The following is a 17565-nucleotide window of genomic DNA, read 5'->3' as shown; positions in this document are numbered from 1 at the left end:
CTGAGTAGCCTGAGTGATTTTGTGATTGTGGTTTTGTTTAAGACAGTCTGCTTGTGATGAGTGTAATGAACCTGGTTTGTGGGAATCCTAGCAGGGGGAAGGCTTGCGGATGGTGTTGTCCTCTGTATTGTTATTGTGTTGTTGTGATGGATTTCGTTGTGAATAAATGTTTTGGTTCTTTGTTTTCCATGTGGAGACTCTGAATTGAGCTGTGATATACATGGCTGCTGTGGGCTCTGTGGATATTGCACTGATGCTACACAGGTGAACAAATTGTTGGATATGGATGTAATATAATACTATTGTGCTATAAGAAATGATAAACAAAAGGATTTTGGAAAAATTTGGATTTATATGAACTGTTACTGAGTGAAGTGAGCAGAAACAAATGATCATTTTACACAGTAACAGAAACATTGTGTGATGATCAGCTATGATTGATATAGGTCTTCTCTGCAATGAAGTGATTCAGTACAGTAACAAAGGAGTCATGATGGAAAAATGCTATCCACATCCAGAGAAAAGAGCTATGGAGTCTGAATGCAGGTTGAAGCATACTGTTTGCACTTTTTTTTTCATGGTTTTTGTTTTTTTGTTCTGATTCTTCTGTCTCAACATGACTAATGTGGAAACATGTTTAACATGATTGTACATGTATAACATATATCATGTTGTTGGCTGTCTTGGGGAGGTCAAAGAGAAAGGAGAGAAGAGAGAAAAAAAGGAAGGAGAAAGACTTGAAACTCAAAATCTTATGAAAATGAATGTTGAAAACTATATTTACATGTAATTGGAAAAAATGCTATCAAGTGAAAAAAAAAGATTTCATTTTCAGATAAAATAGAAAACCTGGCAAATGAAAAAAAAAACCATAAAATCCTATTGAAAATTCCTTTAAGAATAACATTGCCTATAATTCTCATACTCCTTACTTCCTGTTGTTTTTCTTCTTCTGGACCAGAGCAATGGATCTCAGATGTTCACTTTTGTCCTTCCTGTGAACAGTGACTGTGAGTATAATAATTATCAGTTTTTCTTTACCTAGAGATAATATTCATTATAAAACTACAGTACTGTTTCTCTTCTTTTTAACGACAAACTCCAAGAAAAAGTTTTCTGTACTCATTGCCCGCATTTGCTTTCTTCTCTCTCCTTTCTTCTTGATAGAGTAAGTATTTAATCAATATACTAATGAGCTAAAGTTTGTAAACTGATTTTAAGCAAATTAGTTTCCAATAATCTGTGAGTTGGCCACACAATAAGCAGAAAATCCAAGAAAGGCTTCTCAGAAGCGTAAAGGACTTTTGTTTTTAATGTTTATTTATTTATTATTAGTTTTCAACACTCATTTCCACAAAATTTTGAGTTCCAAAGTTTCTCCCCATCTCTCTCCTTGTCCCAGCCCAAAACACTGGACATTCTGACTACCTCTTCCCCCAATCTGCCTTCCTTTCTATCACACACCTCCCTTCCCTTATCCCCTTCTTTTTTTTCTTGTAGGACAAGACAGGTTTCTATACTCCTATACCTGTATTTTTTATTTCCCAGTTGTTTGCAAAAACAATTCTTAACATTCATTCCTAACACTTTGACTTCCTACTTCTCTCCCTTCCTCCTTCCCTCCCTCCACCCCCATCCCCACTGAGAAAGCAGGCAATTCAATATAGGCTGCATATGTGTAGTTTTGCAAATGACTTTCACAATAGTCATGTTGTATAAGACTAATTATATTTCCCTCCATCCTATCCTGCTCCCCATTTATTCTATTCTCTCTTTTGATCTTGTTACTGCCCAAAACTGTTTACTTCTGATTACTTTCTTCTCCCATTTGCCCTCCCATCTATCACCCCCCTCACTCCACTTGTCCCCTTCTCCCCTACCATCCTGTCGTTCAAAATACACTTTCGTACCAAACTGAGTGAGCATGTCATTCCCTCAAGTCAAATGTCAAGAGAATAAGCTTCCCTTTTTCCTTCTCTCATCCTCCCTTTTCTCCTCTACTGAAGAAGCTTTTTCTTGCCTCCTTTATGAGCAATAATTTACCCTTTTCCATTTCTCCCATTCTTCTCCCAATATATTCTGCTCTCACTCCCTCAATTTTATTTTATTAGGTATCATCCCTTCTTATTCAACTAATCCTGTGTTCTCTGTGTGTGTGTATGTGTGTGTGTGTATAAAAGTTTCAACTACAAAAATACTGAGAAATGTCTCAAAAGTTACAAGTATTATCTTTCCATGTAGGAATGTAAACAGTTCAACCTTAGAAAGTCCTTTCTGTTTTCTCTTTCTTATTTACCTTTCCATGCTTGATTCTTGTGTCTGAAAGTCACATTTTCTATTCAATTTGGGTCTTTTCATCAAGAATACTTGAAAATTCTCTATTGCTTTTAATGACCATTTTCCTCCTGAAGTATTATACTCAGTTTTGCTGGGTAGGTGATTCTTGGTTTTAATCCCAATTCCTTTGACTTCTGGAATATCCTATTCCAAGCCCTTCAATCCCTTAATATAGAACCTGCCAGATCCTATGTTATCATGATTGTATTTCCACAATACTCAAACTGTTTCTTTCTGGCTACTTACAATATTTTCTCCTTGACCTGGGAACTCTGGAATTTGGCTACAATATTCCTAGGAGTTTCTCTTTTTGGATGTCTTTCAGGAGGTGATCTGTGTATTCCTTCAATATTTATTTTGTATTCTCATTCTAGAATATCAGGACAGTTTTCTTTGATAACTTCATAAAGAATGCTCTCTAGGCTCTTTTTCTGATCACGGCTTTCAGGCAGTCCTACGATTTTTAAATTGTCTCTGCTGGATTTGTTTTCCAGGTCATTTGTTTTTCCAATGAGATATTTCAAATTATTTTCTATTTTTTTCACTCTTTTGTTTTTGTTTTGTAATTTCTTGGTTTCTCATAAAGTCATTGGCTTCCATCTGCTTAATTCTAATTTTTAAAGAACTATTTTCCTCAATGACTTTTTGAACCTCGTTTTTCATTTGGCTAATTCTGCTTTATAAAGCATTCTTAACCTCATTGGCTTTTTGGACCTCTTTTGCCAGTTGATTTAGCCTATTTTTAAAGGTGTTATTTTCTTCAGCATTTTTTTGGGTCTCCTTTAGCAAGCTGTTAATTAGCTTTTCACGATATTTTTGCATCGCTCTCATTTCTCTTCCAAATTTTTCCTCCACCTCTCTTACTTTATTTTCAGAATCCTTTTTGAAGTCTTCCATGACCTAAGACCATTGCATATTTATTTTGGAGGCTTTGGATGTAGAAGCCTTGACTTCCTCTGATGTTATACTTTGTTCTTCCTCACTTGAAAGGGTGGAAGAAAGTAACTGTTCATCAAGGAAGTAACCTTCTGCAGTCTCACTTTTCTCCATTTTTTTGGGCATTTTCCCAATCAACTATGTGACTTTTGAGACCTTTGTAGAGAGTAGCATATATTCTGGGGACCTATAAGTTCTCAATTCTTCAAAGGTGGTATAATCAAAGGAGAGATATTTACACCTCTCTTGACCTGCACACTGGTCTGGGAGCAACCAGAAATATTTCTGTTCAGAATATGCAATTGAATTCCCTCTCCAGAGACTCCACCAGCTCCACTGCCAGTGCTCCTCTTCACTCCTGGGTGGAGCTCAGGGCTGAGAATGAGATCAGTGGCTTAATTCCCCCAGGGGCTATAGGCAGAGGTTTCCCAGGGCTGCCACTCAGGGCTGACATTAGATCAGCTCTTCAATTCCCCCAGGGGCTGTAGTTGGAGGGCTCTGAAAATGGTAGCTTTGGCTTCAGTGGCTGCTGCTGGAGGTTCCCACTGCCCTCCCCTCTCCTGGATGAAGATGCCCTCTCACTGACCTCTGAAGCTGTCTGTGGCATTTCTGGGTTAAAGAATCTGGGAACTGCTGCTGGTGGTACCCTGAGTCCTGTTCTGGGTCCTGTCCTTGCTGCCCTGAACTGGTCTGCTCTCCCCTGGACTGAGCTCTGCACTAGTCTTCACTCTGCACTGGTCTGGTCTGCATTTGTCACACTGATCTACAAATGTAAAGGACTAAGCAAAAAAAAAAATATTACTACTGAGTATTAGAGGATACATTATTATAACTGTAAAAATGATTATAGCAACTCTTTGGAAATACGGCTAGAACACCAAGTTCATATAGCAAGTATGTATATTAGAGCTAGGACTTTTAACACTTGAATCTAGATATTCTTTACTCCAAGATCATTTGCCTTTTATTTCAGACATTGCATATGGAGATACCCATATACATATTTGGATCTGCCTTGATATGGTTCGCAGAGAGGCTTAGATAGATATCTATAGCATCTTCTCAACCTTTCTTTCTACCTATCTTTGAATTACAGCAGGAATGGAAGCAGGAGGTTAGCACCAGAGGCTTGCCACTCTGAATTCTTCAGAGAAACTTTACTGGGCTAAAAGTATATCTTTCTGCAGCACCACACTGACATAGTTAGTCTAAAGGAAACAATAGTTTTAGATTCAACTTGAGCTCTTGACCATTTCCCTTAACTGAGGAGTATCACAACCTTTTATTTCAAATTTTGACTCCCTCCCAATCAAATGCCAGTTAAGTGAAGTGAATAGCAAATGAAACCATTTATTCAATTTTATAATAAACAGAAATCAGAGAAGTCATATGGATGATAATATACAAGATAAGACTAATTATGAATGAACATGTTGACATCTTCCTATTGTTTCTCTCCTTTTAATGGCTTTTCTCTGAAGAGTTTCTGGAATTGTATGTATTCTTTTTCAAAATTACAGTCCTAAGGATTTATTCACCTCTCCCAAGACTTTAGCTCATGGGGAATGGAGGGAGTGAATAATTAACAATCAATCTCCACAAATGAGAAAGCCTTATGAAAATATTCCTTGTAGATATGTATATTTATGTGGAGAGATAGATGATTGAGATCTGATCAACCACCTAGGAAAAAAAGAATACTTATTACCAGTTTATTACATGCAATTAGATTATATGATCTATACCACTGTTTTTACTCCATGTATACATGCATATATGCTTATTTCTTACATATGAATACTATTTATGAGTTTACATTTGATGCAATCAAATAATTTTTTCTGAAAGACGTTTGAAAATTTTATGAATCAAATGCTTATCACATGCTGACTTATGTATGCATATGTCAGGAAGGAATGAAGGAATGCTGTAGATTATCCCTTTGTTTCATGTGATCATTTTCAAATGTCTATCCCCCTTTTTTTCCCTGTATGGAAGCACTGGGATGATAGAGAAGAATCAGTCCAGTGTTTACCTTGAAGTGGGAATTCTAACGAGTGCTAATATACTCAGAACTTTGCTGTTTTTCAGATGACAGCACTGGTTTTAATAAGACTCAGCATATTACAGTCTTCTCAGAATGATTTGTATGCACTCAAAAGAGCTGAACCTAACTACCCATAAAAATTTCATGCTGTGTTTAGACTGCAATTCATGACTACAGACTCATCAAACAAGTTTATATTTATCTTATGGTAACTCAAATTAATTTGATATGTGAAAGAGTAATTATTTGGAAGCAAGATTCATTGAATAATTTTGAAAAATTTTGAAAGCATTTTCTTTTTCAATTTTATTTTCCATTTAATAGCATTTTATTTCTTCTAATTGCATGAAAAGATAGTTTTCAACATTCACTTTTATAAGATTTTGAGCTACAAATTTTGTCCATTTCTGTCACTCCCTTTTCCCCTCCCCAAAACACCAAGCAATCTGATATGAATCATACATGTATAATCATATTAAACATATTTTCACATTAGTCATGTTGTGAAAGAAGAATCAGAAGAAAAGTTAAAAACCATGAAAAAGAAAACAATAAAAAAAATGAAGATAGTGTGCTCAATCTGCATTCAGACTCCATAGTCCTTTCTCTTGATGTGGATATGCTGCATAAAATTTTTGAAAAGACAATCAAACAATAAGCATAGCTAGATTTTTCTTAAATTATATTATCCATATGTTGAGTAATAGAAGAGATATAGTCTAATTAGAGATAAAACTTATGAAACCTTGTGTTCTACTAATATCTTCATAGATTGTCCTTCATATATACATACACACGTGTGTGTGTATCTATGTTCCTTATATATATATGTACTTTACATAGGATTGTAACATAGGTATATAGGTCAATAACTGTTGAAGTTTTCTTGGTATTTTCTCTCTAATATTAATATGATAAAATCATAGATCTTAAATTAGAAATCTCAGAGGTCATGAACTCTGACTCCCCATGAGGTATTCATCCATTTGGCATAATTTATTTTATTATTTTGATTAATTTTATTGCAACAACTCTATTGTTGATGTAATTCTTTTCTTACAATAATACTGCCACCCACTGGTTATTGGGCAGGGTTCTTACATTTAGAGTAGCAATAGCAAAATCAATTGTTTAGATAGTCTATAAATGGTTTGGTTATTAGTATTCTATTTCTCTTTTCATTCTATCACTCACTCAGAAAACAGAAGATATAATAGGCTGATTGACTACAAAGTCAAAAGGACATTAAAAGTTGTGGTGAAAATTATTTTACATATGAGGAAATTGAGACACAGGTTAAGTGTCTTTCCTAGAATAGTCTAGGTCAGGATTTGAACCCATATCTTCCTTAATTCAAGTTGAAGGGGCAATATAGCAAATAGGGATGTGGTGTATTTTTATTTTATGGGATTTCATGTGCAAAGTCTACCAATGATAGGCATTTACATATTTTGCTGGTCAAATATTCAGAAAACTGAGCTGTTCTGCTACTGAGATGATACTTGAAAACTTTCTGATGTGGCAGAAGCTGTCAGAACTTGGATTCAAATAAAATATCATTCTGAAACCTAGAGTAATTTACACAATGTGATGAAGCACCAGGGTAGGAGCCTATGAAAGTTTGACTGAAATATCCATATTATGTTCAGGAGAGATTTTAAAGATATGTAATTAACACAATATTTACATATTATATGTGTCTATTTTGATGTAGAAATTTGGTGCTATGGGGTAGAAAAAATTTTGGACTGACAGATGCATATTTTAGTCCTTGTATTGCCACAAAGTAGTTATATAATCTTAAATAATAATATACTCTCTCTGGGACTCAATTCTCTCACCTGTAAAAATGAAGTAGTTGCATTTGATTATTCCTAAGTTTCCTTTCAGCTGTAGTATTTCATTATCCAATGTAATTAACTAGTTTCTTTGATCTCTGTGAAGTTTAATTGATTTAGTGCTCTAGTATCTTGAAAGTCTTAATATGATGCTATTGCATCTAGTACATAATTCATTCACAGGAAAAATATGGCTGAATTAGATTAAAATGTAATGAGTCATCTGGAATCCCAGTGCTCCACAAAGAGGGATATTATTTTTAAGGTTATAGAATGTTAAAAGTGATTTCATGATAATATATGCAAGATAATTTCGATTTTCAGACTTTAGAAAACTTACAAAACACAGCTTTCAAATATGAAAATGTTAATTTTCATTAGGAAAAACCCAAGGATTATAATTTCAAGGTGTGTAGTAAAGAATAAAACATAGCAAGAATGAATATTTTAGAAATTTAGAATAATGGCAAAGGAGAAATAATCATTTATAAATCAGCAATTTTATTTATAAAACTCACTGTAAAATTCAAGGCATTCATATATTCACATCTGGACTATTTGAAATCACTATGTGAAAGCAATTTTTGCATCATGAAAACTAGGACCTCATGAGGCTATTTACTACATTATTTTTTTAAATGGGCATATTTTAGTAGAAGTGGACATGTTTATATTTACAAAAGTGCTTCTGATTAAATTAATCATTATCAAATAATGCCAATCTGTTTTCTGTGCCTTTCCAGAGATATGAAAAATATGCTTAACTTAAACTTACAAATATATTTCTCTCTTTTGTCCTTACACACTTGTGAATGACATTTGAGCAGGGGGGAATTAAAATTTCTTTTGAATTCTTTGGTAAGAACATTCAGATTATGAGACTATTTTGAATTTTTCTTTCATGTTATCACCATATTTAACTCAGTACAATGATATTCAGTATAGTATTAAGCAAGCCACTTTGCAGTTAGGAAGTGATTGTGCTGATGAAAATTGACTTTAAGAACTTTGCATATAAGCATTAAATTATTCCTTCATAATTTACCAAGGGTTTAGACAGGATAAGCATTATTTGGGAAGAATATCATATGATTCTGGAGAAAATCAAATATCGCTTTAAATTATATTCCTTATTTTAAAATATTTGTTACTTAAACACCTCTAGAAGACATGAATTCTATATATAATCAAACGTTTCTTGTATTTTGAATGAATTTATGTCTATAAAGTAACCTGGTCTCATTTAATAATAACAGCTAACATTTCTATTATGCTTTAATGTTTGGAAAGCATATTACATATATTATCTAATTTTATTCTTACATTAACCCTAGTATGCCTGCAATTATCATTTTATTATTGTCCCTGTTTTATAAGGCTCCTATCAGGTAGTGTTTAAGAGAAGATTTGAACTCTGGAATTCCTGAGTTCAGATCTAACAGTCTATCAACTGTGGGACTGAACTGCCATTTTCTTTACTGAATAATCATTCTCAATCATCTCAGATAGATAGTTGCTTTACAATTTTCTGTTATTGAATTTACTCCAAAATGTCTTCCATAGACGAAATAATGTTCACCTTCTTGTTTTAATGTCTTGTTTCTCTATTTTTCTTATTATTTTTGTTATATAAAGTATATAATACACTGGGTAGTACGAAAACATTATAATTAATCCTAATTATAGCAAGTAAAAATACAGTAAAAGTTGTCATAGCAATTAAATTGCTACTTCCCTAAATTGCACAACTCAGCTCAAATATTTTAAAAATGCAGCTTAGAATTACCCCAAAAGTTTTCCTACCCCATTAAATGAAGTTCTTGAGAAACTTCTCACCTGACTCACCTTTAGAAAATTAAGCCAGTAGTAAAGGTCGAGTCCCTTTCTCACTTTAAGAGAGTTTGAATATAAACTCACTGCAATTCTGTAGGCATTTTCTCCTCTCTTCCCCCATTCCTCACACACAGACAAAATTTTATGAATCCATATCAGTCTTCATGTTCAGTGACCCCCTTCCCTGTCTCCTACTTGAAAAAGATACAAATCTTATAATCAACTATAATGTCACTGATTCAGTGGTACACTATTTTATCTAATACACCAGGAAAGATACCAATGCCATCGAGATCCCAGCAAACCTAAACTTTTACCACCATCCTCCTTGACTGTCTTTTATATTACCAGTATGTCCCTTCCATAAAGTTGGCTTGCTTCATGGTCTTTTTTTGTGCATTTTGTCTTCCCTTGGACTGGATTTTGGCATAATCTGAACCTTCCTAAACCTGTTTGCATAGCTTTGGAGAAGTATAAATGACATTATTATCGTTTCTATCCTACAGGAATTTATAATCTATATTGTTGATTGCAACTATAATAGTTGAGAAGACTAAGAATGACTAATATTTTGTTTGTTTTAAAATAACCTTTTTTTTAAATTTCTCTATCATTACTGGTGTTAGAGGAAAAAAATGTGTCATTAACAAAGGAGTCATCTACATCTAAAATGAAAGCCAGATACACACACACACACACACACACACACAAACACACACACACACACACACACACATGAGAGTGGAGCTACAGGTTTTGCCTATCAACTCTCAGTTGCTTTATATGCCCCCATTCCTTATCCTGTAGCTCATGACCTCACCTGTTGTCTTTACCTAGTTCCCAGACAGCTAGATGCCACTATGAACTCAAAGTAAAGGCATTTATTGGGGGTAGGGAGCAAAATAAGAGCAAAATAACATCTCTCTCATTAACATGGGGTTCAATCTTGTACTAAATTTCTCATAGCATCAGTGGGAAGGATGGACAAAGAATTCACAAATTGAGAGGCATGCTCTTAAGAAAGGTCTATGGCCAAGGCACCTTTGAGTAGGGGCAACTTCAGAGTTGCTGATGTCTTCAAATTGTTTCCAATGACCTTGAATTTGAAATATCCACTGCTACATTATTAGGTACTGCTTTGATGGCTGTACTTCACTGTTTAGCTCTCATCACTAACACCTTCAGTTTCAGGCTAAGCAGACAACCTCCATAACAGGGCTGTCTTCTTAAATGACCCCTGAAGTTTGATTACTAGGAGAGTTGGCTTCTCTACTTTTAAACACTCCTTTTCATGTGTCAGTAAATAATCAGAGAAAAGGGCACCAGGGCAGTCCTATTGTCTTTACCAATCCTCAGCTAAGTTTCCTGTCACTTTCACATGTGTATTTAGAGACACAGTCAGGAACACACACAATTTAGCAGTCATCATTTTTTAGTCAGTGGCTTCCTTAGGGTATAAGCCTAATAAAGGTCAAAGGATATAAAAATTTTACTCCCACCCTTTTTTACATCATTTAAATTTGCTTTTCAAAATGGTTATAATGAATGACAATTTCACCAATAATCACATACCCACTCTGTGGTCAAGAAAGCAGTTGGTTTGCCAGGTGTCTATGCCTAGCCCCAATTAGAGGAAAGAATCACCCTATGTTAGGGGTTCATTACCTTGTGAATATGCAATGGACTCTATTGACAGGCTGGTGAATGCTGTAGATCCCTTCTCAGGTATACATATACACACACAACTAATAACTAAATAGTAATTGTTTTCCTTTTATCCAGGAACCCTTAGGGTCTTCCCCTCCCATTTTGATTCTTTTGGGATTAAAGGGGCCATCCCTTAAGTAACTTAAAGTAAACTATTCATTGAATGGGTGTATCTCACTCAAAGTGAGAATGTGATACAACCTTAGCCTGAAAGCATCAGGTCTCACATTCCATCCTGCACCATCTCCAGCCATTCTGATGAAAATCAGGCCACTGGACCCAGATGGCTCAGGAGAAGAAAGTGAGGCTGGTGATCTTGCATAGTCCTCCCTCACTCAAAATCAAAGTCAAGTGCAAGATATGTCATCATCTTCATTTCATGGTCCTCTTTGAGAACAAAGGACAAACACAGCACCAAAAATATTTATAGTAGCACTTCTTAAGATATCAAAGACTTGGGAACATTGCAGATACCTATGAATTGGTAATAGCTAAATTGTGGCACTTGGAGCATTACTGTGCTGTAAGAAAATATGAATTTGATGATTACAGAGAAGCACGAAAATATCTTCATGCAAAGATGAACAATGAAGTGAGCAGAATTGAGAAAACAGTGTACGTGATAGCTTCAACAATGGGAACAGAAGAAACAACCACACAAAAATAATGAAAAGTGATAGTTGAAAATTATATAAATAAACATGGTTTGAGAGAAGAGATATAAGAAGATATTCTCTGCACACTCTTTTTCAGAGAAGGAAGATGCCCAAGCATTGTATATAGTGTATATTTCATATTTTTTCAATCAGTTTTGTTGATTTTTCCTCTTCTTTTTCCTTTTTTATTCTTTTAATTCTTACATACACACACACATATTTGGAAAAATCTCTAGGAAGGGGAAAGAGGAATGGTGGGGAATATTTTGGTAATATAAAATATAATAATACCAATAAAGCTTAATTTTAAAAATGAGAAAAAAAAAGTTGTTAAGGTGAATTGACCTACTTTTAATTAAGCCATGATAGCTTTTTGTAATCATTACCAGGCTGACAATTAACTGCTTCAGTAACCTGAGCAGGAGATCATCAACTCTTATTAATTTTCTTCTCTCCTTTTGATCCTTGATGCATAATTTTTCAGTTAATAGCTTCTGAAGTTCAGCTACATCATTCTTGGAAGGACAGTGCACTCTGCTTCAGAGATTCCAGCTCTCTTGTCTTCAGGAGGAGCCACAAACCTGTTTTTAATCTCTAACTGTGCCACGTTTTCCCCTTTCTTTAGGTTAATACACTATCAAAATACTGGCAATTCCTTTCCCATTCCAGATACACTTTTCCTTATTAAAGCCTCCTTTCAGTTTCGTTTTAGAAGCATTAAATTCTCCCTAGCAACAGAGTGTAGAGAAGCATTCTTCAAGTACTTTCCCATTCTCTTTTAAAAGGGAGATCAGTCTACATGCACTTCCAAGACAAATACTAGTCACTTGACTGTGGCAAGAAATTAAAAAAAAAAAATGTCATACACAATATAAATCACTGCACAATGTCCCAACTACGCATACCAGGTGATATTTTGTCTTGTTTTTTAAACAGTTTGTTAGTGTTTATCTCAACTCTTAATTTCCTGGTTAAAATTTTGCCCTGAATTATGACATCTCAATAATGTGTCAACCCCACTCAACGTTGCTGCCCTTAGTCTCAGCAACACCTCCACAATCACATCCCAATCCTCTTTACTCTTGTACCAACTCAGCTGTTTCTTCAATTTACCGCACCTGGTAATTCATCCTAATAATTTGCTTTCCTCTCTAATTATTTCCACTTACCTTTTCTTAAGTATGTAGGCCTCCTCTTCTCAAATGCAAGATCCATTTCTTAAGTCTACCTTCCCTTTTCTACTCCTTTAATCTTTATGCTATGATCACTGGTTGTTAAAGTTTTTCCTTTCCCTATGATTTGGGTTAAGTAACATTGCTACTGCTGTTGTAGCAGTACTACAGTAAGTAATGTCCTACTTACTGATAAAATTTGGCCCCAGAATTTGGCTAGTACAGGTGACTAGGTCTCAATCTCCATCTCCCTTTACACAATTTCTTAGTGGCCTCTATAAACATTGGTGGCTGTTGACAGAAGTAAAGTGGCCTGTCCATGTGGAGTCAAGGTACTTGAGCTTTGGTGAATGTCCTCAAACCATAAAAGCCAATAATTTCTATGGTATCTGGGGAGAAAGGCCTCATCTAAACAAGCTAAATGTTGAAGCATATTAGTTGAAAATATTTTGCATGGTATGGTTAAGTAAGTTTCTTTTTTTAACAGTTTAATAACCTAAGAGCTTCTCATTTAAATTTAACACTGAATATAACCTAAAAGGTAACTGTCCTGAGTCAATCTTGTTCATTAATTTGACAAATTTAGTAAATGAGAAGAGAAACTAGTGCGATTCACAAGATGATTACATTAAAAAGGATATGCCGCAAATACAAAGGTTGAAGTGATCAGATGACTAGATAACAGCTGTGTGACTCAGGACCATTCAGTCATCATCCCTGTTTCCTTCAGTTTCCTCATCTGTGAAGTGAATGGGAGAAGGAAATGGTAAGCCACTCCATTATCTTTGTAAAGAAACCCCAAATGCCATTTCCTAAAGGGCCAGACAAAACTGAAAAGACTCTAACAATATCTTGTAGGAAGAATCTTTTGCAGGTATATGGTGAATTCTTTAAATGGAACAGAGAATAGATCCTCACTGATACATATTGCACTATTAGTGGCCTTGGTAGATTGCATTATAAAGCAACTGGACAAAGAAATGGATAAAAAAAAAAAAAGATCATAAATAAGTAGTACTGGAATAATGAAAAAGGTATAAATGAAGTAGTAATGGCACGTTTGGACCATATCTCTACTATAAATAGCAATTTCAATAGTATTTGGAATTAGTTGAAAAATAGGGAGATAAATAAATGGAACTTCCATACAATGGAGAATTGGGGAAAAATGGGACTCAATAACCCATTATTTAATAAAGCAGAAAACAAATTATTTAGGAAAGGAACTCCTATTTGTTTAAAAAAATCTGAAGAAAAAAGTCTAGCAGAAACCTACAGCTGATCCAATATTCCATAATAAATTCAAAATGGATACATAACCTTAATATTAAATATTATGCCACAGAAATCAGAAGAAAAATAAATTATATACCTTTATAACTCTGTAGGAGATATTTTATTAAACAAAAATAATAGACAGTTTATTTCTATTATCAATAGAGCTATATCTACTACATATCCATATATCTATATCTATATCTGTATATCTATGTCTACCTTTACTTATCTACATCTTTCTATATACAAACCAGATGGCAAAGTGGATAAAGCCCTGGTCCTGGAGTGATTAAGAATTGAGTTCTGGTCTAGCCTCAGACCCTTTCCAGCTTTGTGACAGTGAACAAATCACTTAACCTCTACTTGCATAAGTTTCCTCATGTGCAAGATGTAGATAATAAGAACACCCAAGGTTGTTTGGGAAGCAAATGAAAAAAATAATTGTAAAGAATTTACCCCAGTAACTTGCATCATAAATGTTATAGAAATGCTAGTTATTACTATTTATTTTAATTATGCAATAACCAAAAGTCATTCTCCAACAGATAAGCAGTCAAAGAATATAAAATAATGGTTCCCCAAAGAATTCTAATTTTTACTAACATAGGAAAGACTATTCTAAATCACTGCAATAAGAATATTGCAAAACAAAATAGCATGTACTTAAGCACAGACGTCCATCTTTAGTTAAGCTATCAATTAGAATAACCATTATGGAAAACAATTTGGAATTATGCAAATAAAGTGACTCAAATACTAATTACCCTTGACCTAAAGTTTACAGAACTAGACTCATAACACGATGAGATCATTGATGGGAAGAAAGTTCCCATAGCAACCAAAATCAGTATATTTTTTACATGTGTATTTAGTAGCAAATTACTGGAAACAAAGTAGAGGCCTATCCATTGGTGAATATATCAATAAATTGTTCTACTTAAAGGTAATGGAATATTAAGGTTTTATGAAAAAAGCAATATGAATGATGAATATAAAAAAGCATGGAAATTTTTTTCATAATATGATACAGAGAAAAGTAAGCAGAGATAACAAAATAATAAACAAATGACCACAGAAATGTAAATGGAAAGAACAATCATAAAAAATTGAAAATTATAATGAATAATAATAGTCCAAAAGAAGAGATATGACAAGACACTTTCACTCTACTGTTTTGTGAGGGTACACAAATATGTAACATTGAATTAGTTGATTAAATTTCCTGCTTTGTCCCTCTTATTCCTCTTTGTTTTTATTTTTTAATTAATGTTTTATGAAATTGCTCTCTTTAAGAAGTTTAGGGAGAAGAATACTGGAAGAATTAAGATTCTACCGAAGACAAAAGTTTATAAAATTGTATTTTAAAAAAGAAGATGTAGGTGGGTTAAAAAGTTGTGAACTTAAAAAAATGCATTTAGTTCAAATGGTAACTTTTAAGTCTATTAGAGTCAATATGTCAACTGAAATTGCCAAATGCATAAAAAGTAAAACCAGCAGGGAGGAAAAAGGAAAAAGTTATGTGGAACTCATGCCCTAAGGCGAATTTGGTTGCTTAATAGCATCTAAAATTATTTCTTTAAATAGAGTGAGGAAATTCTTCCATTTTTCATAAGTAGGTCAAACCCTTTATTGAAAAATGTTAGAGACTTGAGTTACCCACAATACTGTTTCCTTAATTGCCCCACAATAACTTCTTAATAAAGGTTGGGGAAAAAATGTGATCAGACTATCCCATTATCAGTAGAATTTCCTTACTTGTGTGAGATATAAAGACTTCCAATCTTTTAATGAAATTACTAAAGGAACTATGATGATTTTTTTTCTTTTTTACTTGCTTTGGGGTATGATCATAAGTCTTTAAAAGACTTTAATCTTCAGTTAATTTTACCAACCAGTATGGGACCATTGATATTATGGGGAACTTCAGAAGCTTGATACATTTTCCAGCTGACTATATGTCATGTAACTGGCATAGACTTTCATTTTCAGTCAGTCACATAAGAGTGGGATACTATTTCTGGGGCCATTTCCATGGAGTTTTATTTTTTTAAATACAAATTAAATAAGTTTCTGATTCCTGTATAGATAATGTCTACCTGACATCTGCCTTAACACAAAAAAGGGAACATTTAATTAACTTTGGATTTAAATATTTAAGAAAACATTCTAGGTTCACTGTAAGTAAAGAGAATGCATTAAGAAGGGGAATTGGATTTCTTAAGGATTTTAAATGTCAGTTAAGAATAGAAAACATGAAGCCTATCTGTCTAGTTATGCTAATTTCAGTTTTGTGATTAAACACCTACCAGACCTTAAGCATCTAAACCATATCCTGACTTCATATGAATTTCTAAATGAAAATAAATTTCAAAGAAATTACATATCACATTTAGACCTCCTGCCTGTTTAATGCGGAAGATTAAAGGTAATTTCCTGATATAAGAGAGTTGACTTCTGGAAAGTAAGCTCTAAATTATCAGAACAGGGAAGCAGAGAGGCCTGTAAGATTTTCACTTCTTGCACCTCCCCCGATCCTACCTAGGTTAATGACCTAAAAAAAGTACATATAGGAAATGAATGATGCTTCTATTACTTGATGTATGGAGCTCCTAAACTACATCAAATTGAGAAAGATAAAGGTAAGTTGTTTTGTTTTTTTTTTTTTGTTTATTCATTTGTTGGTCATCTCCATTCCCCTCAATACTCAAAATGAAACAACCTAATGGGAGGCAGAAGATAAAGCTTTGAGTTGAGGCAGTTATTGGCCTTTCTCATAAATACATTTGAATTCTAGTGATGAGTTTACCCCTATAAAAATATTGCTATCTCCCATAAAAATGTCATTTATACAGACTTCATGCTAAAATATTAATATGTACATATTTAAATATTCCATACAGCTTTTGAGAAGGAGGGGTTGTGAATTTGACTTAGTTTCAAAAATTTCAAAATCTTTTTAATGTACAAGACCTTATGATTGTAGATTTAGAGATGAAAGGACCATAGGGAGCCATAAAATCCACAGTCCTATTTTACAAATGACAAAACTAAGTCTTAAGAAGATTAAATAAATGCACTTGAATTTCTTCCATTAAACTTCAAGTTCCTTAACAACTTGCTTTTTATTTTTATCCCCAGTACCAACACACCTGGCACATAATAAGGGATTCAGAATTACTTGCTGGCTAGCTAACTTAATTTAAAGAGGTTTTTTCTGGAGTTTGATAAATGCCAATTAAAATGCTCCCTAGTTTTTGTTTTTTGTTTTTTTTTTAATCAAGCAACTATATAAATTTTATGTCTGTAGAATGATAAATGTTTCAAAGTATTGACTGCTATATGCCTTCTTCTCCATTGACATTGAGAAAGGTTCTGATAAGCTTTTCCCTTATCAATGTGTGCGTGTGTGTGTGTGTGTGTGTGCGTGTGTGTGTATAAAACAATAAAGTATCTCTTCTGATTTCTGGCATCAGGGAAAGAGATGCAGTATTTGATTACTGAGTCTAGCCCTTCAGAAGACTAACAGTGGTCCTTGACTCCCAACATTAGAGTTTACTTCAATGAAAATAAAATATAAGTGAGAGAACATGAAAGTGCCTCCCTCAAATGACAACTTGATTGAACTGATTAGTTAGTGATACAGGAAATCAGACATCGGAATTCTTATTATGCCAAGGATCCTTCTGAATACATCAGACACTAAGTTCAAGTAACTAGAGAATCAAACAAGGATATGCTTCATTAGACAGACAAACTTTGAC

The sequence above is a fragment of the Notamacropus eugenii genome, chromosome 6 (assembly GCF_028372415.1).
Source record: "Notamacropus eugenii isolate mMacEug1 chromosome 6, mMacEug1.pri_v2, whole genome shotgun sequence".
NCBI classification, from domain to species: Eukaryota; Metazoa; Chordata; class Mammalia; order Diprotodontia; family Macropodidae; genus Notamacropus; species Notamacropus eugenii.
This window is presented reverse-complemented; position numbering follows the sequence as displayed.